At 48.1% G+C, this 27,648-nt stretch overlaps 1 pseudogene; it reads left to right on the top strand.

The window, feature by feature from the left end:
- LOC115190096 (methionine synthase-like) overlaps positions 1 to 27,648 on the top strand; it is a 38,698-nt pseudogene that overhangs the window by 5,571 nt on the left and 5,479 nt on the right.

Below are 27,648 nucleotides of genomic sequence, written 5' to 3'. Positions count from 1 at the left end.
ACACTACAGTATATATCCTAGTTTATCTTACTGTGCTTGTATGCACCAGTACATGGTTACACACTACAGTATATATCCTAGTTTATTTTACTGTGCTTGTATGCACCGGTCATGGTTTACACACTACAGTATATATCCTAGTTTATCTTACTGTGCTTGTATGCACCGGTACATGGTTTACACACTACAGTATATATCCTAGGTTATTCTTACTGTGCTTGTATGCACCGGTACATGGTTTACACACTACAGTATATATCTAGTTTATCTTACTGTGCTTGTATGCACCGGTACATGGTTTACACACTACAGTATATATCCTAGTTTATCTTACTGTGCTTGTATGCACCGGTACATGGTTTACACACTACAGTATATATATCCTAGTTTATCTTACTGTGCTTGTATGCACCTGTATATGGATTACACCTACAGTATATATCCTAGTTTTATCTTACTGTCTATGTACACACAGGTATATGGATTACACACTACAGTATATATCCTAGTTTAACTACTGTGCTTGTATGCACCAGTACATGGTTTACACACTACGTATATATCCTAGTTTATCTTACTGTGCTTGTATGCACCAGTACTGGTTTACCACACTAACAGTATAGATCCTAGTTTATTTTACTGTGCTTGTAGGCACCGTACATGGTTTACACACTACAGTATATCCTAGTTTATCTTACTGTGCTTGTATGCACCAGTACATGTTTACACACTACAGTATATATCCTAGTTTAACTTACTGTGCTTGTATGCACCGTACATGGTTTACACACTACAGTATATATCCTAGTTTATCTTACTGTGCTTGTATGCCCGGTACATGGTTTACACACTACAGTATATATATCCTAGTTTATCTTACTGTGCGTGTATGCACCTGTATATGGATTACACCTACAGTATATATCCTAGTTTATCTTACTGTGCTTGTATGCACCGGTACATGGTTTACACACTACAGTATATATCCTAGTTTATCTTACTGTGCTTTGTATGCACCAGTACATGGTTTACACACTACAGTATATTCCTAGTTTATCTTACTGTGCTTGTATGCACCGTACATGGTTTACACACTACAGTACATATCCTAGTTTATCTTACTGTGCTTGTATGCACCGGTACATGGTTTACACACTACAGTACATATCCTAGTTTATCTTACTGTGCTTGTATGCACCGGTACATGGTTTACACACTACAGTATATATCCTAGTTTATCTTACTGTGCTTGTAGGCACCGGTACAATGGTTTACCACACTACAGTAGATATCCTAGTTTATCTTACTGTGGCTTGTATGCACCGGTACATGGTTTACACACTACAGTATATATCCTAGTTTAGTCTTACTGTGCTTGTATGCACCGGTACATGGTTTACACACTACAGTATATATCCTAGTTTATCTTACTGTGCTTGTATGCACCGGTACAGGGTTTACACACTACAGTATATATCCTAGTTTATCTTACTGTGCTTGTATGCCACCGGTACATGGTTTACACACTACAGTATATATCCTAGTTTATCTTACTGTGCTTGTATGCACCGGTACATGGGTTACACACTACAGTAATATATCCTAGTTTATCTTACTGTGCTTGTATGCACCGGTACATGGTTTACACACTACAGTATATATCCTAGTTTATCTTACTGTGCTTGTATGCACCAGTACATGGTTTACACACTACAGTATATATCCTAGTTTATCTTACTGTGCTTGTATGCACCGGTACATGGTTTACACACTACAGTATATATCCTAGTTTATCTTACTGTGCTTGTATGCACCAGTAACATGGTTTACACACTACAGTATATATCCTAGTTTATCTTACTGTGCTTGTATGCACCGTACATGGTTTACACACTACAGTATATATCCTAGTTTATCTTACTGTGCTTGTATGCACCGGTACATGGTTTACACACTACAGTACATATCCTAGTTTATCTTACTGTGCTTGTATGCACCAGTACATGGTTTACCACAGCTACAGTATATATCCTAGTTTATCTTACTGTGCTTGTATGCACCGGTACATGGTTACACACTACAGTATATATCCTAGTTTATCTTACTGTGCTTGTATGCACCGGTACATGTTTACACACTACAGTATATATCCTAGTTTATCTTACTGTGCTTGTATGCACCGGTACACATGGTTTACACACTACAGTATATATCCTAGTTTATCTTACTGTGCTTGTATGCACCTAGTACATGGTTTACACACTACAGTATATATATCCTAGTTTATCTTACTGTGCTTGTATGGCACCGGTACATGGTTTACACACTACAGTAATATATCCTAGTTTATCTTACTGTGCTTGTATGCACCGGTACATGGTTTACACACTACAGTATATATCCTAGTTTATCTTACTGTGCTTGTATGCACCGGTACATGGTTTACACACTACAGTATATATCCTAGTTTATCTTACTGTGCTTGTATGCACCAGTACATGGTTTACACACTACAGTATATATCCTAGTTTTATCTTACGTGCTTGTATGCACCTGGGACAATGGTTACACACTACAGTATATATCCTAGTTTATCTTACTGTGCTTGTATGCCACGGTACATGGTTTACACACTACAGTATATACCATAGTTTATCTTACTGTGGCTTGTATGCACCGGTACATGGTTTACACACTACAGTATATATCCTAGTTTATCTTACTGTGCTTGTATGCAACGGTACATGGGTTACACACTACAGATATATCCTAGTTTATCTTACTGTGCTTGTATGGCACCGGTACATGTTTCCACTACAGTATTATCCTAGTTTATCTTACGGTGCTTGTAGGCACCGGTACGGTGCCTTCGGGAAAGAATTCAGACCCGTTCGACTTTTCCCACATTTTGTTGCGTTGCTGCCTATTCTAAAATGGAGTAAATATGATTTTTTTCCCCTCAGCAATCACACACAATAGCCCTATAATACAAAGCGAAAAACGGGTTTTTAGAAATGTTGGCAAATTTGTTCAACAGAAATACCCTTATTTACATAAGTATTCAGACCTTTTGCTATGAGACTCGAAAATGAGTTCAGGTGCATCCTGTTTCCATTGATCATCCTTGAGATGTTTCTACAACTTGATTGGAGTCCACCTGTGGTAATTCAAATGATTGGACATGATTTGGAAAGGCACACACCTGTCTATATAAGGTCCCACAGTTGACAGTGCATGTCAGAGCAAAAACCAAGCCATGAGGTCAAAGGAATTGCCTGTTGAGGTCAGAGACAGGATTGTGTCGAGGCAACAGATCTGGGGAGGGGTACCAAAACATTTCTGCAGCGTTGAAGGTCCCCAAGAACACAGTGGCCTCCATCATTCTGAAATGGAAGAAGTTGGAACCAACTTGGCCGCCCGATTAAACTGAGCAGTCGGGGGGAGAAGGACATATGTGCTGTAGAACAGGTTAACACGGTACATGTCCTGTAACTCTGCGGCTGTATGTCCCTTCTCGCTGTGGTTACCTGATCCCTAGTACAGTATACTAGTTCCCATAGGTTTTTTCTCTGAAGAGATCCTGTCGTTTTCAGAGCTGCGCCAAAGGAGGGAAGAAGGTGGTCCAGACGGACGAGTGGCGAGAGGGAACAGTGGAGGAGAGGCTGGAGTACGGGCTCATCAAGGTTAGTACGGGCTCATCAAGGTTAGTATGGGCTCATCAAGGTTAGTATGGGCTCATCAAGGTTAGTATGGGCTCATCAAGGTTAGTATGGGCTCATCAAGGTTAGTATGGGCTCATCAAGGTTAGTATGGGCTCATCAAGGTTAGTATGGGCTCATCAAGGTTAGTATGGGCTCATCAAGGTTAGTATAGTATGGGCTCATCAAGGTTAGTATGGGCTCATCAAGGTTAGTACGGGCTCATCAAGGTTAGTATGGGCTCATCAAGGTTAGTATGGGCTCATCAAGGTTAGTATGGGCTCATCAAGGTTAGTATGGGCTCATCAAGGTTAGTATGGGCTCATCAAGGTTAGTATAGTATGGGCTCATCAAGGTTAGTATAGTATGGGCTCATCAAGGATAGTATAGTATGGGCTCATCAAGGTTAGTATCGTATGGGCTCATCAAGGTTAGTATCGTATGGGCTCATCAAGGTTAGTATAGTATGGGCTCATCAAGGTTGGTATAGTATGGGCTCATCAAGGTTGGTATAGTATGGGCTCATCAAGGTTGGTATAGTATGGGCTCATCAAGGTTAGTATGGGCTCATTAAGGTTGGTATAGTATGGCTCATCAAGGTTGGTATAGTATGGGCTCATCAAGGTTGGTATAGTATGGGCTCATCAAGGTTGGTATGGGCTCATCAAGGATAGTATGGGCTCATCAAGGTTAGTATCGTATGGGCTCATCAAGGTTAGTATCGTATGGGCTCATCAAGGTTAGTATCGTATGGGCTCATCAAGGTTAGTATCGTATGGGCTCATCAAGGTTAGTATCGTATGGGCTCATCAAGGTTAGTATAGTATGGGCTCATCAAGGTTAGTATAGTATGGGCTCATCAAGGTTAGTATAGTATGGGCTCATCAAGGTTAGTATAGTATGGGCTCATCAAGGTTAGTATAGTATGGGGCTCATCAAGGTTAGTATGGGGCTCATTAAGGTTAGTATAGTATGGGCTCATCAAGGTTAGTATGAGCTCATCAAGGTTGGTATGGGCTCATCAAGGTTGGTATAGTATGGGCTCATCAAGGTTGGCATAGTATGGGCTCATCAAGGTTGGTATAGTATGGGCTCATCAAGGTTGGTATAGTATGGGCTCATCAAGGTTTATATGGGCTCATCAAGGTTAGTATAGTATGGGCTCATCAAGGTTTATATGGGCTCATCAAGGTTAGTATAGTATGGGCTCATCGAGGTTAGTATAGTATGGGCTCATCAAGGTTAGTATGGGCTCATCAAGGTTAGTATAGTATGGGCTCATCGAGGTTAGTATAGTATGGGCTCATCAAGGTTAGTATGGGCTCATCAAGGTTAGTATAGTATGGGCTCATCAAGGTTAGTGGCATGCAGGGACCAAGTTATTTTCTCTCTACTGATCACATACTGCAGGGACCAAGTTATTTCAGGTACATATACATTTAAGGTACAAATCTCTCTCTTTCTCCATCACTATCACAATTACTATCGATATCCCTTCTGTCTCTCTCTCTCGCTCTTTCCAGGGTATAGATAAGTATGTGGTAGAGGACACAGAGGAGGCGAGGTCCCAGGCTGAGCTCTATCCGAGGCCCCTACACGTCATCGAGGGGCCCCTGATGAACGGCATGAAGGTGGTGGGAGACCTGTTTGGAGCTGGGAAGATGTTCCTACCTCAGGTAGGGGGGAAGAGATGGAGGAGTGGACAGATCCATGATATCCTCAGGTAGGAGGGGAAGAGATGGAGGAGTGGACAGATCCATGATATCCTCAGGTAGGGGGGAAGAGATGGAGGAGTGGACAGATCCATGATATCCTCAGTTAGGGGGGGAAGAGATGGAGGAGTGGACAGATCCTGATATCCTCAGGTAGGGAGGAAAGAGATGGAGGAGTGGACAGATCCATGATATCCTCAGGTAGGGGGGGAAGAGATGGAGGAGTGGACAGATCCATGATATCCTCAGGTAGGGGGGGGAAGAGATGGAGGAGTGGACAGATCCATGATATCCTCAGGTAGGGAGGGAGAGATGGAGGAGTGGACAGATCCATGCTATCCTCAGGTAGGGGGGGGGAAGAGATGGAGGAGTGGACAGATCCATGATATCCCAGGTAGGGGGGGGAAGAGATGGAGGAGTGGACAGATCCATGATATCCTCAGGTAGGGGGGGAAGAGATGGAGGAGTGGACAGATCCATGATATCCTCAGGTAGGGGGGGGAAGAGATGGAGGAGTGGACAGATCCATGATATCCTCAGGTAGGGGAAGAAGAGATGGAGGAGTGGACAGATCCATGATATCCTCAGGTAGGGAGGAAGAGAGGGAGGAGTGGACAGATCCATGATATCCTCAGGGAGGGGGGGGGAAGAGATGGAGGAGTGGACAGATTCCATGATATCCTCAGGTAGGGGGAGGAAGAGATGGAGGAGTGGACAGATCATGATATCCTCAGGTAGGGGGGGGGGAAGAGATGGAGGAGGTGGACCGATCCATGATATCCTCAGGTAGGAAGAGATGGAGGAGTGGACAGATCCCATGATATCCTCAGGTAGGGGGGAGAGATGGAGGAGTGGACAGATCCATGATATCCTCAGGTAGGGGGGGAAGAGATGGAGGAGTGGACAGATCCATGATATCCTCAGGTAGGAAGAGATGGAGGAGTGGACAGATCCATGATATCCTCAGGTAGGGAGGAAGAGATGGAGGAGTGGGGACAGATCCATGATATCCTCAGGTAGGAGAGATGGAGGAGTGGACAGATCCATGATATCCTCGGTAGGGGGGGAAGAGATGGAGGGAGTGGACAGATCCATGATATCCTCAGGGTAGGGGGGAAGAGATGGAGGAGTGGACAGATCCATGATATCCTCAGGTAGGGGGGGAAGAGATGGAGGAGTGGACAGATCCATGATATCCTCAGGTAGGAAGAGATGGAGGAGTGGACAGATCCATGATATCCTCAGGTAGGGAGGAAGAGATGGAGGAGTGGACAGATCCATGATATCCTCAGGTAGGGGGGAAGAGATGGAGGAGTGGACAGATCCATGATATCCTCAGGTAGGGGGGGAAGAGATGGAGGGATTGGACAGATCCATGATATCCTCAGGTAGGGAGGAAGAGATGGAGGAGTGGACAGATCCATGATATCCTCAGGTAGGGGGGAAGAGATGGAGGAGTGGACAGATCCATGATATCCTCAGGTAGGGGGGGAAGAGATGGAGGAGTGGACAGATCCATGATATCCTCAGGTAGGGGGGGGAAAGAGATGGAGGAGTGGACAGATCCATGTATCCTCAGGTAGGGGCGAAGAGAGCTTCTACAACCTGCATTGCTTGCTGTTTGGGGTTTTAGGCTGGGTTTCTGTACAGCACTTTGAGATATCAGCTGATGTAAGAAGGGCTTTATAATACATTTGATTTGATTTGAAGAGAGGGTAGTGGACAGATCCTAGATATCCTTAGGTAGGAGGGAAGAGATCACAGAGGAGATAATACAGGAGGTATCTATTCTTCTCATGATCCTGTCTCTGTCTGTCTGTCTGTCTGTCTGTCTGTCTGTCTGTCTGTCTGTCTGTCTGTCTGTCTGTCTGTCGGTCCGTGTGTAACAGGTGATAAAGTCAGCACGTGTGATGAAGAAGGCTGTGGCCCACCTGATCCCCTACATGGAGAAGGAGAGAGAGGCCATGCTACTGGCATCAGGATCAGTAGAGGAGATTGTGAGTCCACCTGTCTGTCTACCTGTCTGTCCGTCTGTCTCTACAGTCCGTTTCTGTCTCCACATCTCATCACAGCTCTCCTCTACTTAATACTGAGGAGGTTTCTCATCTTCACATGTTTAAACAACACAGTGAAGGGAGCTGATTAATCTCTCCTCTACATAATGATCTCTGTTAGGACCCCTACCAGGGCACCGTAGTGTTGGTCACAGTGAGGGACTGATTCATCTCTCCTCTACATTAATGATCTCTGTTAGGGACCCCTACCAGGGCACCATAGTGTTTGGTCACAGTGAAGGGACTGATTCACTCTCCTCTACTTAATGATCTCTGTTAGGACCCCTACCAGGGCACCATAGTGTTGGTCACAGTGAAGGGACTGATTCATCTCTCCTCTACATTAATGATCTCTGTTAGGACCCCTACCAGGGCACCATAGTGTTGGTCACAGTGAAGGGACTGATTCATCTCTCCTCTCTGTTAGGACCCCTACCAGGGCACCATAGTGTTGGTCACAGTGAAGGGACTGATTCATCTCTCCTCTCTGTTAGGACCCCTACCAGGGCACCATAGTGTTGGTCACAGTGAAGGGACTGATTCATCTCTCCTCTACATTAAGGATCTCTGTTAGGACCCCTACCAGGGCACCATAGTGTTGGTCACAGTGAAGGGACTGATTAATCTCTCCTATACATTAATGATCTCTGTTAGGACCCCTACCAGGGCACCATAGTGTTGGTCACAGTGAAGGGACTGATTAATCTCTCCGCTACATTAATGATCTCTGTTAGGACCCCTACCAGGGCACCATAGTGTTGGTCACAGTGAAGGGACTGATTCACTCTCCTCTCTGTTAGGACCCCTACCAGGGCACCATAGTGTTGGTCACAGTGAAGGACTGATTCATCTCTCCTCTAATTAATGATCTCTGTTAGGACCCCTACCAGGGCACCGTAGTGTTGGTCACAGTGAAGGGACTGATTCATCTCTCCTCTACATTAATGATCTCTGTTAGGACCCCTACCAGGGCACCATAGTGTTGGTCACAGTGAAGGGACTGATTCATCTCTCCCTCTACATTAATGATCTCTGTTAGGACCCCTACCAGGGCACCATAGTGTTGGTCACAGTGAAGGGACTGATTCATCTCTCCTCTACATTAATGATCTCTGTTAGGACCCCTACCAGGGCACCATAGTGTTGGTCACAGTGAAGGGACTGATTCATCTCTCCTCTACATTAATGATCTCTGTTAGGACCCCTACCAGGGCACCATAGTGTTGGTCACAGTGAAGGGACTGATTAATCTCTCCTCTACATTAATGATCTCTGTTAGGACCCCTACCAGGGCACCATAGTGTTGGCCACAGTGAAGGGACTGATTAATCTCTCCTCTACATTAATGATCTCTGTTAGGACCCCTACCAGGGCACCATAGTGGTTGGTCACAGTGAAGGGGACTGATTAATCTCTCCTCTACATTATGATCTCTGTTAGGACCCTACCAGGCACCATAGTGTTGGTCACAGTGAAGGGACTGATTAATCTCTCCTCTACATTAATGATCTCTGTTAGGACCCCTACCAGGGCACCATAGTGTTGGTCACAGTGAAGGGACTGATTCATCTCTCCTCTACATTAATGATCCTCTGTTAGGGACCCCTACCAGGGCACCATAGTGTTGGTCACAGTGAAGGGACTGATTAATCTCTCCTCTACATTAATGATCTCTGTTAGGGACCCCTACCAGGGCACCATAGTGTTGGTCACAGTGAAGGGACATGATTCATCTCTCCTCTACATTATGATCTCTGTTAGGACCCCTACCAGGGCACCATAGTGTTGGTCACAGTGAAGGGACTGATTCATCTCTCCTCTACATTAATGATCTCTGTTAGGACCCCTACCAGGGCACCATAGTGTTGGCCACAGTGAAGGGACTGATTCATCTCTCCTCTACATTAATGATCTCTGTTAGGACCCCTACCAGGGCACCATAGTGTTGGCCACAGTGAAGGGAGACGTCCACGACATCGGAAGAACATTGTAGGAGTGGTGCTGGGCTGCAACAACTTCAGGTAGGGGTGTGTTCTGTTGTTCTAGTGTGTTCTCTGTTGTTCTAGTGTGTTCTCTCGTGTTCTATTGCGTTCTCTCGCGTTCTATTGCGTTCTCTCGTTTTCTATTGTGTTCTACTGTGTTCTCTCGTGTTCTCTCGTGTTCTATTGTGTTCTATTGTGTTCTCTCGTGTTCTATTGTGTTATCTCGTGTTCTACTGTGTTCTCTCGTGTTCTATTGTGTTCTCTCGTGTTCTATTGTGTTCTCTCGTGTTCTACTGTGTTCTATTGTGTTCTCTCGCGTTCTATTGTGTTCTCTCATGTTCTATTGTGGCGTTATATTCAGTATATTTTTCTTAACTGCAGTGTTGGTTATGGGCTCGTAAGTTGTATTCAGCAACTTACGTGACTGATAGTTGATTTGTTCCTGTATCTTTCCATGACCTTGTCCTTAACCCCGTTTCCTTTTCCCAGAGTGATCGATCTCGGGGTCATGATTCCGTGCGACAGGATACTGAGGGAAGCCATCGACTGCAAAGCAGGTGTGTTAACATGAACCTTATGGCTCATCAGTTCCACTGTACTGGAGCTCGGCTTTAATCAATAGGAATAACCTGGTCCCAGATCAGTTTGGCTGTCTGACAGGGTGGCACTAGGACAGTAAGTGGTGATTACCTGGTCCCAGATCAGTTTGGGCTGTCTGACAGGGTGGCACTAGGACAGTAAGTGGTGATTAACCTGGTCCCAGATCAGTTTTGGGCTGTCTGACAGGGTGGCACTAGGACAGTAAGTGGTGATTAACCTGGTCCAGATCAGTTTGGGGCTGTCTGACAGGGTGGCACTAGGACAGTAAGTGGTGATTAACCTGGTCCCCAGATCAGTTTGGGCTGTCTGACAGGGTGGCACTAGGACAGTAAGTGGTGATTAACCTGGTCCCAGATCAGATCAGTTTAGGCTGTCTGACAGGGTGGCACTAGGACAGTAAGTGGTGATTAACCTGGTCCCAGATCAGATCTGTTTGTCCTGTCTGACAGCGTGGCACTAGGACAGTAAGTGGTGATTAACCTGGTCTCAGATCAGTTTGTGCTGTCTGACAGGGTGGCACTAGGACAGTAAGTAATGATTAACCTGTGTCCAGATCAGTTTGTCCTGTCTGACAGGGTGGCACTAGGACAGTAAGTGGTGATTAACCTGGTCTCAGATCAGTTTGGGCTGTCTGACAGGGTGGCACTAGGACAGTAAGTGGTGATTAACCTGGTCCCAGATCAGATCAGTTTGTGCTGTCTGACAGGGTGGCATTAGGACAGTAAGTAATGATTAACCTGGTCCCAGATCAGTTTGGGCTGTCTGACAGGGTGGCACTAGGACAGTAAGTGGTGATTAACCTGGTCCCAAGTCAGATCAGTTTGGGCTGTCTGACAGGGTGGCACTAGGACAGTAAGTGGTGATTAACCTGGTCCCAAATCAGATCAGTTTGGGCTGTCTGACAGGGTGGCACTAGGACAGTAAGTGGTGATTAACCTGGTCCCAGATCAGTTTGGGCTGTCTGACAGGGTGGCACTAGGACAGTAAGTGCTGATTAACCTGGTCCCAGATCAGTTTGGGCTGTATTGCCAACTGGTAGGAGTTGGAGTTGGCTATAAACCACAGACAGATCTGGGACCAGGCTAGAGAAGGAGTAGGATTGGGGACTGAAATCAGATATGGAATGAGTGAACTGCTCTTTTGGAAGTAGTCCCTCCAGCTGAACTTCCTGTGTATCCCTCCGCCCTACAGACATCATCGGTCTGTCTGGCCTCATCACGCCCTCGCTGGATGAGATGATCTACGTTGCCAAGGAGATGGAGCGGCTTGGGATGAAGACCCCACTGCTGATCGGAGGGGCCACCACCTCCAAGTAAGACACACTTTCTTTACCATGACCTTTCAACTCGCTTACTTCCTGGCCCCTTGTTGACCCTGTGTCTGACGTGATGCGTCTCTCAACACACACCATCATTATCTTTACCATGACCTTTCAACTCTCTTACTTCCTGGTCCTCTGTGTGTTACAGGACCCACACGGCAGTGAAGATCGCTCCCCGTTACAGCTGTCCTGTGGTGCATGTTCTGGATGCCTCCAGGAGTGTGGTGGTGGTACGTACACTACACTGACTAGACACACTACACTTCCTGTCACTAGATACTGTGGTCCTCACTTCACTTCCTGTCAGTAGATACTGTGGTCCTCACTTAGTACAGCCCACACTACACTTCCTGTCAGTAGATACTGTGGTTCTCACTTAGTACAGCCCACACTACACTTCCTGTCAGTAGATACTGTGGTTCTCACTTAGTACAGCCCACACTACACTTCCTGTCAGTAGATATTGTGGTTCTCACTTAGTACAGCCCACACTACACTTCCTGTCAGTAGATACTGTGTGTCCTCACTTAGTACAGCCCACACTACACTTCCTGTCAGTAGATACTGTGGTCCTCATTTAGTACAGCCCACACTACACTTCCTGTCAGTAGATACTGTGGTTCTCATTTAGTACAGCCCACACTACACTTCCTGTCACTAGATACTGTGGTCCTAATTTAGTACAGCCACACTACACTTCCTGTCAGTAGATACTGTGGTCCTCACTTAGTACAGCCCACACTACACTTCCTGTCAGTAGATACTGTGGTTCTCACTTAGTACAGCCCACACTACACTTCCTGTCAGTAGATACTGTAGTCCTCACTTCACTTCCTGTCAGTAGATACTGTGGTCCTCACTTAGTACAGCCCACACTACACTTCCTGTCACTAGATACTGTGTGTCCTCACTTAGTACAGCCCACACTACACTTCCTGTCAATAGATACTGTGGTTCTCACTTAGTACAGCCCACACTACACTTCCTGTCAGTAGATACTGTGGTCCTCATTTAGTACAGCCCACACTACACTTCCTGTCAGTAGATACTGTGGTCCTCACTTAGTACAGCCCACACTACACTTCCTGTCAGTAGATACTGTGGTTCTCACTTAGTACAGCCCACACTACACTTCCTGTCAGTAGATACTGTGGTTCTCACTTAGTACAGCTGCTTATTCTCAGCTGTTAGATGACCCTCCGTGTTGTCTCTGTCAGTGTTCTCAGCTGTTAGATGACCCTCCGTGTTCTCAGCTGTTAGATGACCCTCCGTGTTGTTTCTGGTCAGTGTTCTCAGCTGTTAGATGACCCTCCGTGTTCTCAGCTGTTAGATGACCCTCCGTGTTCTCAGCTGTTAGATGACCCTCCGTGTCGTCTCTGTCAGTGTTCTCAGCTGTTAGATGACCCTCCGTGTTCTCAGCTGTTAGATGACCCTCCGTGTCGTCTCTGTCAGTGTTCTCAGCTGTTAGATGACCCTCCGTGTTCTCAGCTGTTAGATGACCCTCCGTGTTGTCTCTGTCAGTGTTCTCAGCTGCTAGATGACCCTCCGTGTCGTCTCTGTCAGTGTTCTCAGCTGTTAGATGACCCTCCGTGTTCTCAGCTGTTAGATGACCCTCCGTGTTGTCTCTGTCAGTGTTCTCAAGCTGTTAGATGACCCTCCTGTCGTCTCTGTCAGTGTTCTCAGCTGTGGATGACCCTCCGTGTTCTCAGCTGTTAGATGACCCTCCGTGTTGTCTCTGTCAGTGTTCTCAGCTGCTAGATGACCCTCCGTGTCGTCTCTGTCAGTGTTCTCAGCTGTTAGAATGACCCTCCGGTGTTCTCAGCTGTTAGATGACCCTCCGTGTCGTCCTCTGTCAGTGTTCTCAGCTGTTAGATGACCCTCCGTGTTCTCAGCTTTAGATGACCCTCCGTGTCGTCTCTGTCAGTGTTCTCAGCTGTTAGATGACCCTCCGTGTTCTCAGCTGTTAGATGACCCTCCGTGTTGTTTCTGTCAGTGTTCTCAGCTGTTAGATGACCCTCCGTGTTCTCAGCTGTTAGATGACCCTCCGTGTTGTTTCTGTCAGTGTTCTCAGCTGCTAGATGACCCTCCGTGTTGTCTCTGTCAGTGTTCTCAGCTGTTAGATGACCCTCCGTGTTCCTCAGCTGCTAGATGACCCTCCGTGTCGTCTGCTGTCAGTGTTCTCAGCTGTTAGATGACCCTCCGTGTTCTCAGCTGTTAGATGACCCTCCGTGTTCTCAGCTGTTAGATGACCCTCCGTGTTGTTTCTGTCCGTGTTCTCAGCTGTTAGATGACCCTCCGTGTCGTCTCTGTCAGTGTTCTCAGCTGTTAGATGACCCTCCGTGTTCTCAGCTGTTAGATGACCCTCCGTGTTGTCTCTGTCAGTGTTCTCAGCTGCTAGATGACCCTCCGTGTCGTCTCTGTCAGTGTTCTCAGCTGTTAGATGACCCTCAGTGTTCTCAGCTGTTAGATGACCCTCCGTGTCGTCTCTGTCAGTGTTCTCAGCTGTTAGATGACCCTCCGTGTTCTCAGCTGTTAGATGACCCTCCGTGTTGTCTCTGTCAGTGTTCTCAGCTGCTAGATGACCCTCCGTGTCGTCTCTGTCAGTGTTCTCAGCTGTTAGATGACCCTCCGTGTCGTCTCTGTCAGTGTTCTCAGCTGTTAGATGACCCTCCGTGTTCTCAGCTGTTAGATGACCCTCCGTGTCGTCTCTGTCAGTGTTCTCAGCTGTTAGATGACCCTCCGTGTTCTCAGCTGTTAGATGACCCTCCGTGTTGTCTCTGTCAGTGTTCTCAGCTGTTAGATGACCCTCCGTGTCGTCTCTGTCAGTGTTCTCAGCTGTTAGATGACCCTCCGTGTTCTCAGCTGTTAGATGACCCTCCGTGTTGTCTCTGTCAGTGTTCTCAGCTGTTAGATGACCCCTCCGTGTTTGTCTCTGTCAGTGTTCTCAGCTGCTAGATGACCCTCCGTGTCGTCTCTGTCAGTGTTCTCAGCTGTTAGATGACCCTCCGTGTTCTCAGCTGTTAGATGACCCTCCGTGTTGTCTCTGTCCAGTGTTCTCAGCTGTTAGATGACCCTCCGTGTCGTCTCTGTCAGTGTTCTCAGCTGTTAGATGACCCCTCCGTGTTCTCAGCTGTTAGATGACCCTCCGTGTTGTCTCTGTCAGTGTTCTCAGCTGCTAGATGACCCTCCGTGTCGTCTCTGTCAGTGTTCTCAGCTGTTAGATGACCCTCCGTGTTCTCAGCTGTTAGATGACCCTCCGTGTCGTCTCTGTCAGTGTTCTCAGCTGTTAGTGACCCTCCGTGTTCTCAGCTGTTAGATGACCCTCCGTGTCGTCTCTGTCAGTGTTCTCAGCTGTTAGATGACCCTCCGTGTTCTCAGCTGTTAGATGACCCTCCGTGTTGTTTCTGTCAGTGTTCTCAGCTGTTAGATGACCCTCCGTGTTCTCAGCTGTTAGATGACCCTCCGTGTTGTTTCTGTCAGTGTTCTCAGCTGCTAGATGACCCTCCGTGTTGTCTCTGTCAGTGTTCTCAGCTGTTAGATGACCCTCCGTGTTCTCAGCTGCTAGATGACCCTCCGTGTCGTCTCTGTCAGTGTTCTCAGCTGTTAGATGACCCTCCGTGTTCTCAGCTGTTAGATGACCCTCCGTGTTCTCAGCTGTTAGATGACCCTCCGTGTTGTTTCTGTCCGTGTTCTCAGCTGTTAGATGACCCTCCGTGTCGTCTCTGTCAGTGTTCTCAGCTGTTAGATGACCCTCCGTGTTCTCAGCTGTTAGATGACCCTCCGTGTTGTCTCTGTCAGTGTTCTCAGCTGCTAGATGACCCTCCGTGTCGTCTCTGTCAGTGTTCTCAGCTGTTAGATGACCCTCAGTGTTCTCAGCTGTTAGATGACCCTCCGTGTCGTCTCTGTCAGTGTTCTCAGCTGTTAGATGACCCTCCGTGTTCTCAGCTGTTAGATGACCCTCCGTGTTGTCTCTGTCAGTGTTCTCAGCTGCTAGATGACCCTCCGTGTCGTCTCTGTCAGTGTTCTCAGCTGTTAGATGACCCTCCGTGTCGTCTCTGTCAGTGTTCTCAGCTGTTAGATGACCCTCCGTGTTCTCAGCTGTTAGATGACCCTCCGTGTCGTCTCTGTCAGTGTTCTCAGCTGTTAGATGACCCTCCGTGTTCTCAGCTGTTAGGAGACCCTCCGTGTCGTCTCTGTCAGTGTTCTCAGCTGTTAGATGACCCTCCGTGTTCTCAGCTGTTAGATGACCCTCCGTGTTGTCTCTGTCAGTGTTCTCAGCTGTTAGATGACCCTCCGTGTTGTCTCTGTTAGTGTTCTCAGCTGTTAGATGACCCGCCGTGTTCTCAGCTGTTAGATGACCCTCCGTGTTCTCAGCTGTTAGATGACCCTCCGTGTTCTCAGCTGTTAGATGACCCTCCGTGTCGTCTCTGTCAGTGTTCTCAGCTGTTAGATGACCCTCCGTGTTCTCAGCTGTTAGATGACCCTCCGTGTTGTCTCTGTCAGTGTTCTCAGCTGTTAGATGACCCGCCGTGTTCTCAGCTGTTAGATGACCCTCCGTGTTCTCAGCTGTTAGATGACCCTCCGTGTTGTTTCTGTCAGTGTTCTCAGCTGCTAGATGACCCTCCGTGTTGTTTCTGTCAGTGTTCTCAGCTGCTAGATGACCCTCCGTGTTGTCTCTGTCAGTGTTCTCAGCTGTTAGATGACCCTCCGTGTTCTCAGCTGCTAGATGACCCTCCGTGTCGTCTCTGTCAGTGTTCTCAGCTGTTAGATGACCCTCCGTGTTCTCAGCTGTTAGATGACCCTCCGTGTTCTCAGCTGTTAGATGACCCTCCGTGGTGTTTCTGTCCGTGTTCTCAGTGTTAGATGACCCCTCCGTGTCGTCTCTGTCAGTGTTCTCAGCTGTTAGATGACCCTCCGTGTTCTCAGCGTTAGATGACCCTCCGTGTTGTCTCTGTCAGTGTTCTCAGCTGCTAGATGACCCTCCGTGTCGTCTCTGTCAGTGTTCTCAGCTGTTAGATGACCCTCAGTGTTCTCAGCTGTTAGATGACCCTCCGTGTCGTCTCTGTCAGTGTTCTCAGCTGTTAGATGACCCTCCGTGTTCTCAGCTGTTAGATGACCCTCCGTGTTGTCTCTGTCAGTGTTCTCAGCTGCTAGATGACCCTCCGTGTCGTCTCTGTCAGTGTTCTCAGCTGTTAGATGCCCCTCCGTGTCGTCTCTGTCAGTGTTCTCAGCTGTTAGATGACCCTCCGTGTTCTCAGCTGTTAGATGACCCCTCCGTGTCGTCTCTGTCAGTGTTCTCAGCTGTTAGATGACCCTCCGTGTTCTCAGCTGTTAGATGACCCTCCGTGTTGTCTCTGTCAGTGTTCTCAGCTGTTAGATGACCCTCCGTGTTGTCTCTGTCAGTGTTCTCAGCTGCTAGATGACCCTCCGTGTCGTCTCTGTCAGTGTTCTCAGCTGTTAGATGACCCTCCGTGTTCTCAGCTGTTAGATGACCCTCCGTGTTGTCTCTGTCAGTGTTCTCAGCTGTTAGATGACCCTCCGTGTCGTCTCTGTCAGTGTTCTCAGCTGTTAGATGACCCTCCGTGTTCTCAGCTGTTAGATGACCCTCTGTGTTGTCTCTGTCAGTGTTCTCAGCTGCTAGATGACCCTCCGTGTCGTCTCTGTCAGTGTTCTCAGCTGTTAGATGACCCTCCGTGTTCTCAGCTGTTAGATGACCCTCCGTGTCGTCTCTGTCAGTGTTCTCAGCTGTTAGATGACCCTCCGTGTTCTCAGCTGTTAGATGACCCTCCGTGTCGTCTCTGTCAGTGTTCTCAGCTGTTAGATGACCCTCCCGTGTTCTCAGCTGTTAGATGACCCTCCGTGTTGTTTCTGTCAGTGTTCTCAGACTGTTAGATGACCCTACCGTGTTCTCAGCTGTTAGATGACCCCCGTGTTGTTTCTGTCAGTGTTCTCAGCTGCTAGATGACCCTCCGTGTTGTCTCTGTCAGTGGTTCTCAGCTGTTAGATGACCCTCCGTGTTCTCAGCTGCTAGATGACCCTCCGTGTCGTCTCTGTCAGTGTTCTCAGCTGTTAGATGACCCTCCGTGTTCTCAGCTGTTAGATGACCCTCCGTGTTCTCAGCTGTTAGATGACCCTCCGTGTTGTTTCTGTCCGTGTTCTCAGCTGTTAGATGACCCTCCGTGTCGTCTCTGTCAGTGTTCTCAGCTGTTAGATGACCCCCTCCGTGTTCTCAGCTGTTAGATGACCCTCCGTGTTGTCTCTGTCAGTGTTCTCAGCTGCTAGATGACCTCCGTGTCGTCTCTGTCATGTTTCTCAGCTGTTAGATGACCCTCAGTGTTCTCAGCTGTTAGATGACCCTCCGTGTCGTCTCTGTCAGTGTTCTCAGCTGTTAGATGACCCTCCGTGTTCTCAGCTGTTAGATGACCCTCCGTGTTGTCTCTGTCAGTGTTCTCAGCTGCTAGATGACCCTCCGTGTCGTCTCTGTCAGTGTTCTCAGCTGTTAGATGACCCTCCGTGTCGTCTCTGTCAGTGTTCTCAGCTGTTAGATGACCCTCCGTGTTCTCAGCTGTTAAATGACCCTCCGTGTCGTCTCTGTCAGTGTTCTCAGCTGTTAGATGACCCTCCGTGTGTCTCAGCTGTTAGGAGACCCTCCGTGTCGTCTCTGTCAGTGTTCTCAGCTGTTAGATGACCCTCCGTGTTCTCAGCTGTTAGATGACCCTCCGTGTTGTCTCTGTCAGTGTTCTCAGCTGTTAGGATGACCCTCCGTGTTGTCTCTGTTAGTGTTCTCAGCTGTTAGATGACCCGCCGTGTTCTCAGCTGTTAGATGACCCTCCGTGTTCTCAGCTGTTAGATGACCCTCCGTGTTCTCAGCTGTTAGATGACCCTACCGTGTCGTCTCTGTCAGTGTTCTCAGCTGTTAGATGACCCTCCGTGTTCTCAGCTGTTAGATGACCCTCCGTGTTGTCTCTGTCAGTGTTCTCAGCTGCTAGATGACCCTCCGTGTCGTCTCTGTCAGTGTTCTCAGCTGTTGATGACCCTCCGGTTCTCAGCTGTTGAATGACCCTCCGTGTCGTCTCTGTCAGTGTTCTCAGCTGTTAGATGACCCTCCGTGTTCTCAGCTGTTAGATGACCCTCCGTGTCGTCTCTGTCGTGTTCTCAGCTGTTAGACTGAATCCCTCCGTGTTCTCAGCTGTTAGATGACCCTCCGTGTTGTTTCTGTCAGTGTTCTCAGCTGTTAGATGAGCCCTCCGTGTTCTACAGCTGTTAGATGACCCTCCGTGTTGTTTCTGTCAGTGTTACTCAGCTGCCTAGATGACCCTCCGTGTTGTCTCTGTCAGTGTTCTCAGCTGTTAGATGACCCTCCGTGTTCTCAGCTGCTAGATGACCCTCCGTGTCGTCTCTGTCAGTGTTCTCAGCTGTTAGACTGACCCTCCGTGTTCTCAGCTGTTAGATGACCCTCCGTGTTCTCAGCTGTGTTAGAGACCCTCCGTGTTGTTTCTGTCCGGTGTTCTCAGCTGTTAGATGACCCTCCGTGTCGTCTCTGTCAGTGTTCTCAGCTGTTAGATGACCCTCCGTGTTCTCAGCTGTTAGATGACCCTCCGTGTTGTCTCTGTCAGTGTTCTCAGCTCTAGATGACCCTCCGTGTCGTCTCTCAGTGTTCTCAGCTGTTAGATTGACCCTCAGTGTTCTCAGCGCTGTTAGATGACCCTCCGTGTCGTCTCTGTCAGTGTTCTCAGCTGTTAGATGACCCTCCGTGTTCTCAGCTGTTAGATGACCCTCCGTGTGTCTCTGTCAGTGTTCTCAGCTGCTAGATGACCCTCGTGTCGTCTCTGTCAGTGTTCTCAGCTGTTAGATGACCCTCCGTGTCGTCTCTGTCAGTGTTCTCAGCTGTTAGATGACCCTCCGTGTTCTCAGCTGTTAGATGACCCTCCGTGTCGTCTCTGTCAGTGTTCTCAGCTGTTAATGACCCTCCGTGTTCTCAGCTGTTAGGAGACCCTCCGTGTCGTCTCTGTCAGTGTTTCCAGCTGTTAGATGACCCTCCGTGTTCTCAGCTGTTTAGATGACCCTCCGTGTTGTCTCTGTCAGTGTTCTCAGCTGTTAGATGACCCTCCGTGTTGTCTCTGTTAGTGTTCTCAGCTGTTAGATGACCCGCCGTGTTCTCAGCTGTTAGATGACCCTCCGTGTTCTCAAGCGGTTAGGACCCTCCGTGTTCTCAGCTGTTAGATGACCCTCCGTGTCCGTCTCTGTCAGTGTTCTCAGCTGTTAGATGACCCTCCGTGTTCTCAGCTGTTAGATGACCCTCCGTGTTGTCTCTGTCAGTGTTCTCAGCTGTTAGATGACCCGCCGTGTCTCATCTGTTAGATGACCCTCCGTGTTCTCAGCTGTTAGATGACCCTCCGTGTTGTCTCTGTCAGTGTTCTCACTGTTAGATGACCCCTCCGTGTTCTCAGCTGTTAGATGACCCCTCCGTGTTGTCTCTGTCAGTGTTCTCAGCTGCTAGATGACCTCCGTGTTCTCAGCTGCTAGATGACCCTCCGTGTTCTCAGCTGCTAGATGACCCTCCGTGTTGTCTCTGTCAGTGTTCTCAGCTGCTAGATGAGAACGTGAAGGACGAGTTCTTTGAGGAGACGACAGAGGAGTACGAAGACATCAGACAGGACCACTACGACTCTCTGAAGGTGAGTAACACACACACACACACACACACACACACACACACACACAACACACACACATGAACCACTACGACTCTCTAAAGGTGAGTAACACACACACACACACACACACACACCACACACACACACACACACACACACAGGACCACTACGACTCTCTGAAGGTGAGTAACACACACACACACACACACACACACACACACACACACACACACACACACACACACACACACACACACACACACACAGGACCACTACGACTCTCTAAAGGTGAGTAACACACACACACACACACACACACACAGACACACACATACACACACATACACACACACACACACACACCACACACACACACACACACACACACACACACAGGACCACTACGACTCTCTAAAGGTGAGTAACACACACACACACACACAGACACACACACACCACACACACACACACACACCACAGACAAACATACGCACGTAACACACACACACTGGACCACTAAAACACTCTGAAGGAGATTAGTATCATTGGATGAAGTCTAGGGCTCTGTATTAGGAACAGACTGTCCTGTACTGGAAACAGTCTAGAAGGGGGGAGTGTTTCCAGTCTAACAGACTGTCCTGTACTGGAACAGTCTAGATGGGAGGAGTTGTTCCAGTCTAACAGACTGTCCTGTCCTGTATGGAACAGTCTAGAAGGGGGAGTTGTTCCAGTCTAACAGACTGTCCTGTCCTGTACTGGAACAGTCTAGAAGGGGGGAGTTGTTCCAGTCTAACAGACTGTCCTGTACTGGAACAGTCTAGAAAGGAGGAGTTGTTCCAGTCTAACAGACTGTCCTGTCCTGTACTGGAACAGTCTAGAAGGGAGGAGATGTTCCAGTCTAACAGACTATCCTGTACTGGAACAGTCTAGAAGGAAGAGTTGTTCCAGTCTAACAGACTGTCCTGTACTGGAACAGTCTAGATGGGAGGAGTTGTTCCAGTCTAAACAGACTGTCCTGTACTGGAACAGTCTAGAAGGGGGAGATGTTCCAGTCTAACAGACTGTCCTGTCCTGGAACAGTCTAGAAGGGGGGAGTAGTTCCAGTCTAAGGGCCACAGTTGCAGGGGTAGGACTACTACAGTTGATGAATCCTGGTCCTCAACACTGGTCCAGGCCCTAGCTGGTAGTTTGCTACACTACACTGTAATGGCTGGGCTGTCTGGGAGCTGTTCAGGTAGATGATGAAAGGAGTCTCTGTGTTCTCAGGAGAGGCGCTTCCTGTCTCTAGCCCAGGCCAGGGAGAAAGGACTCCATGTGGACTGGCTTTCTCAGACCAAACCAGTAAGACCCTGATGTCCTGGGACCACTGTCCTCTAGGACTTCAGGGAGTCATTGTCTGCTTGTCATTGTAATGGAAAAGATGAGACTTATTTCTGTCATATTTTGACAGACAATACCTTGACTATGGTGACTGATCCTCTCTCGCTCTCTCTCTCTTTCGCTCTCCGCTCTCTCTCCCGCTCTCTCTCTCTCTCTCTCTCTCTCTCTCTCTCTCTTTCTCTCTGTCTCTCCTCTCTCCTGCTCTCTCTCTCTCTCTTTCGCTCTCCCGCTCTCTCTCTCGCTCTCTGTCTCTCTCTGTCTCTCTCTCTCTCTGTCTGTCTCTCTGTCTCTCTGTGTCTCTCTCCCTCTCTCTCTCTCTCTCTCTCTCTCTCTCTCTCTCCTGCTCTCTCTCTGTCTCTCTCTCTCCCTCTCTCTCTCTCTCTCTCTCCCTCCTCCTGTCAGTGTGTCCTCAGTTCCTGGGTACCCGTGTGTTTGAGGGGTATGATCTGCGGAGGCTGGTGGACTATATCGACTGGAAGCCTTTCTTCGACGTGTGGCAGCTTAGAGGGAAGTACCCTAACAGAGGGTACCCCAAGATCTTCAAGGACAAAACCGTGGGTACGTAGAGGCCATAGAGATACATGTAATGCTATCGCCATTCTAGTGTTGTGATTGGATTTCTATGGAGGTTGATTGACAGGTGTAATATGATATTGTGGTTGATTGACAGGTGTAATATAATATTGTGGTTGATTGGCAGGTGTAATATAATGTTGGACCTGTGGTTGATTGACAGGTGTAATATGATATTGTGGTTGATTGACAGGTGTAATATGATATTGTGGTTGATTGACAGGTGTAATATGATATTGTGGTGATTGACAGGTGTAATATGATATTGTGGTTGATTGACAGGGTAATATGATATTGTGGTTGATTGGCAGGTGTAATATGATATTGTGGTTGATTGACAGGTGTAATATAATATTGTGGTTGATTGACAGGTGTAATATAATATTGTGGTTGATTGACAGGTGTAATATAATATTGTGGTTGATTGACAGGTGTAATATAATATTGTGGTTGATTGACAGGTGTAATATAATATTGTGGTTGATTGACAGGTGTAATATAATATTGTGGTTGATTGACAGGTGTAATATGATATTGTGGTTGATTGAAGGTGTAATATGATATTGTGGTTGATTGACAGGTGTAATATGATGTTGTGGTTGATTGACAGGTGTAATATGATATTGTGGTTGATTGATACAGGTGTAACATGTATATTGTGGTTGATTGACAGGTGTAATATGATATTGTGGTGATTGACAGGTGTAATATGATATTGTGGTTGATTGACCGGTGTAATATGATATTGTGGCTGTGGTTGATTGACAGGTTGTAATATGATTATTGTGGTTGATTGACAGGTGTAATATGATATTGTGTTGATTGACAGGTGTAATATGATATTGTGGTTGATTGACAGGTGTAATATGATCTTGTGGCTGTGGTTGATTGACTGATAATATATCATGTTATAATGGACCTGTACAGGTGAGGAAGCTCGAGGGGCTGTTTGCATGACGCCCCAGCGACTCCTCAACAGACTGATCGATAATAAGGGTCTCTGGGGGCGTGGCCTGGTGGGCTTCTGGCCACGCCCAGAGTGTAGGAGACGACATCCAGGTGTACGAGCATGACGTCACACCTCGCTCGCCACGCCCCTCGCCACCTTCTACGGACTACGCCCAACAGGTGAGTAGCAGAGGAGATCTGGAACAGGTGGTGTTAGTTCATGGGTGTGGGGGCGGGGTCTGTGTGGGGGCGGGGTCTCTGTCTGTGTGGGGGCGGGGTCTGTCTGTGTGGGCTGGGGTGTGGGCAGGGTCTGTGTGGGCGGGGTCTGTGTGGGGCGGGGTCTGGGTGTGTGGGGGCGGGGTCTGGGTGGTGGGGGCGAGGTCTGGGTGTGTCTGTGTTCAGTTAATTTCCGTTGTAAATCTGTAACAAGTAGGGCTGTCCCCGACAAAGAAAATAAATCTTGGTCGACCAAGAATCCATCTGTTCTTTTCGACCCAATCGATTGGTCTAAATGTTAAACGTATTTTCCATATATAGAAACAAACCTGTGTGTTTTAATCAAATCAACTACATTCACTGATGCTGGTCTGATGCTTTAAGCACACTGTTTTATGAAATAATTAAGACCACACTGACTCGAGGGATTCCGACCAGCAATTGAATTTGATTGCTGCTCTGCGTTAAACAAAACAGCTAGTGACTGTGTGACTAACACACGCTGTCTCTCTCTCCTCCCCGCTGTCTCTCTCTCCTCCCCGCTGTCTCTCTCTCCTCCCCGCTGTCTCTCTCTCCTCCCCGCTGTCTCTCTCTCCTCCCCGCTGTCTCTCTCTCCTCCCCGCTGTCTCTCTCTCCTCCCTGCTGTCTCTCTCTCCTCCCTGCTGTCTCTCTCTCCTCCCTGCTGTCTCTCTCTCCTCCCTGCTGTCTCTCTCTCTCCTCCCTGCTGTCTCTCTCTCTCCTCCCTGCTGTCTCTCTCTCTCCTCCCTGTCCATCTCTCTCTCTCCTCCCTGTCCTCTCTCTCTCTCCTCCCTGCTGTCTCTCTCTCTCCTCCCTGCTCTCTCTCTCTCCTCCCGGCTCTCTCTCTCTCCTCCCGGTCCTCTCTCTCTCCTCCCTGCTGTCATCTCTCCTCCCTGCTGTCTCTCTACTCCCTGCTGTCTCTCTCTCCTCCCCGCTGTCTCTCTCCTCCCTGCTGTCGCTCTCTCCTCTCCGCTGTCTCTCTCCACCCCGCTGTCGCTCTCTCCTCCCCGCTGTCTCTCTCCACCCCGCTGTCTCTCTCTCCTCCCTGCTGTCTCTCTCTCCTCCCCGCTGTCTCTCTCCACCCCGCTGTCTCTCTCTCCTCCCCGCTGTCTCTCTCTCCTCCCCGCTGTCTCTCTCTCCTCCCTGCTGGCTGTCTCTCTCTCCTCCCTGCTGTCTCTCTCTCCTCCCCGCTGTCTCTCTCTCTCCTCCCTGCTGTCTCTCTCTCCTCCCCGCTGTCTCTCTCCTCCCTGCTGCAGCGACCACCACACATCAACAGTGTGTATAGCGCTGTCTGTGTTGCTGAAGCTGCTGGGGGATGTTTACTGGTTGCTCAGGAGGTAAAGGGGAAGTCAGATGTGTGGATCAAGAAACATAAGTTCTGGAGAAAGCGCTGCGTCAATATTTTGGACGATGTGTGTGCCAAACAGGTGCTGTTAGATTACAATATCATTTTTCTGACCGTTTGGAACAATGTAAACAACACTAAATACATTATAAGCGTACCAGAGAGTCTTGTTGTCATGTTTTTTGTTTGTTTTGTAAAGCCTTTATTACAACAAAGAATAAAAAACAGTCGCATTCATTGGTGAATGAAATTTCTGAAAGGGAACTTTAATTATTCAATGGTCGCTTTTATTTTATTTCAAAAGTAAAATGCTTGATTGCATTTCACATCGTGAACGACTCGTAATGCTGTGTGATGACATGAATAAGTTATTGATCGATACAGTAGCCTGTATACAATGCAAAGTATTCAGACCCCTCGACTTTTTCCACATTCTGTTACATTACAGCCTTGTTTCATCATCAATACAACGTAATCAGAAAGCAAAAACAGGTTTTTATAAAATAAAATGGCAAATTTATTACAAATAAAAAACAGATACCTTATTTACATAAGTATTCAGACCCTTTGCTATGAGACTATAAATTGAGCTCAGGCGCATCCTGTTTCCATTGATCATCCTTGAGATGTTTCTACAACTTGATTGGAGTCCACCTGTGGTAAATTCAATTGATTGGACATGATTTGGAAAGGCACACACCTGTTTATATAAGGTCCCACAGTTGACGGTGCATTATTTGTGTTGCACCATTGTTCTTACAAAATATAACCATATGTAATTTCAGTAGCACATGTCTTAGACTGATGGACTACGTCACCCCTACAGCCTCCACAATGGATCAGTCCACTCAGACAGGCCTCCACAATGGATTAGTCCACTCAGACAGGCCTCCACAATGGATCAGTCCACTCAGACAGGCCTCCACAATGGATTAGTCCACTCAGACAGGCCTCCGCAATGGATTAGTCCACTGAGACAGACCTCCACAATGGATCAGTCCACTCAGACAGGCCTCCACAATGGATTAGTCCACTGAGACAGGCCTCCACAATGGATCAGTCCACTGAGACAGGCCTCCACAATGGATTAGTCCACTCAGACAGGCCTCCACAATGGATTAGTCCACTGAGACAGGCCTCCACAATGGATCAGTCCACTCAGACAGGCCTCCACAATGGATCAGTCCACTCAGACAGGCCTCCATAATGGATCAGTCCACTCAGACAGACCTCCACAATGGATCAGTCCACTGAGACAGGCCTCCACAATGGATCAGTCCACTGAGACAGGCCTCCACAATGGATCAGTCCACTAACAGGCCTCCACAATGGATTAGTCCACTCAGACAGGCCTCCACAATGGATTAGTCCACTCAGACAGGCCTCCACAATGGATCAGTCAACTGAGACAGGCCTCCACAATGGATCAGTCCACTAACAGGCCTCCACAATGGATTAGTCCACTCAGACAGGCCTCCACAATGGATTAGTCCACTCAGACAGGCCTCCACAATGGATTAGTCCACTCAGACAGGCCTCCACAATGGATTAGTCCACTGAGACAGGCCTCCACAATGGATTAGTCCACTCAGACAGGCCTCCACAATGGATCAGTCCACTCAGACAGGCCTCCACAATGGATCAGTCCACTCAGACAGACCTCCACAATGGATCAGTCCACTGAGACAGGCCTCCACAATGGATCAGTCCACTGAGACAGGCCTCCACAATGGATCAGTCCACTGAGACAGGCCTCCACAATGGATCAGTCCACTAACAGGCCTCCACAATGGATTAGTCCACTCAGACAGGCCTCCACAATGGATTAGTCCACTCAGACAGGCCTCCACAATGGATTAGTCCACTCAGACAGGCCTCCACAATGGATTAGTCCACTGAGACAGGCCTCCACAATGGATTAGTCCACTCAGACAGGCCTCCACAATGGATCAGTCCACTCAGACAGGCCTCCACAATGGATCAGTCCACTCAGACAGGCCTCCACAATGGATTAGTCCACTGAGACAGGCCTCCACAATGGATCAGTCCACTGAGACAGGCCTCCACAATGGATTAGTCCACTCAGACAGACCTCCACAATGGATCAGTCCACTGAGACAGGCCTCCACAATGGATTAGTCCACTAACAGGCCTCCACAATGGATCAGTCCACTGAGACAGGCCTCCACAATGGATCAGTCCACTGAGACAGGCCTCCACAATGGATCAGTCCACTGAGACAGGCCTCCACAATGGATCAGTCCACTGAGACAGGCCTCCACAATGGATTAGTCCACTCAGACAGACCTCCACAATGGATTAGTCCACTGAGACAGGCCTCCACAATGGATCAGTCCACTGAGACAGGAGCCAATCAGAAAGGTGTCTCGTACACCAACTGTTATTATTGGGTTGCTACTGCTCGACTAAAGAAATCTGGGTCGACCAACAAGTCTACGGACCAAACAATGGACCAGCGGACTAAATGGGGTCCGACCCTAATAACAAACATGTACTGTAAGATAACTGTGTGTTTTGTCTTGCAGGCAGAGAAGGACAGTGCCAGCTCAGACCCCTATTACTGCCTGTCTGACTTCGTGGCCCCGAGGGCCAGCGGTGTGTCTGACTACATGGGGATGTTTGCTGTAGCTGTGTTTGGAGCGGAGGAGCTGAGCAAACAGTTTGAGACCCAGGGAGACGACTACAACAGTATCATGGTCAAGGCTTTGGCTGACCGCCTGGCCGAGGTATGGACTCTAGTGTTACTACACTGATAGTCTGGCTGAGGTATGGACTCTAGTGTTACTGACCGTCTAGCTGAGGTATGGACTCTAGTGTTACTATACTGATAGTCTGGCTGAGGTATGGACTCTAGTGTTACTATACTGACCGTCTGGCTGAGGTATGGACTCTAGTGTTACTATACTGACCGTCTAGCTGAGGTATGGACTCTAGTGTTACTATACTGACCGTCTGGCTGAGGTATGGACTCTAGTGTTACTATACTGACCGTCTGGCTGAGGTATGGACTCTAGTGTTACTATACTGACCGTCTGGCTGAGGTATGGACTCTAGTGTTACTATACTGACCGTCTGGCTGAGGTATGGACTCTAGTGTTACTATACTGACCGTCTGGCTGAGGT

This window comes from Salmo trutta, unplaced genomic scaffold (genome assembly GCF_901001165.1).
Source record: "Salmo trutta unplaced genomic scaffold, fSalTru1.1, whole genome shotgun sequence".
NCBI classification, from domain to species: Eukaryota; Metazoa; Chordata; class Actinopteri; order Salmoniformes; family Salmonidae; genus Salmo; species Salmo trutta.
This window is presented reverse-complemented; position numbering and strand designations above follow the sequence as displayed.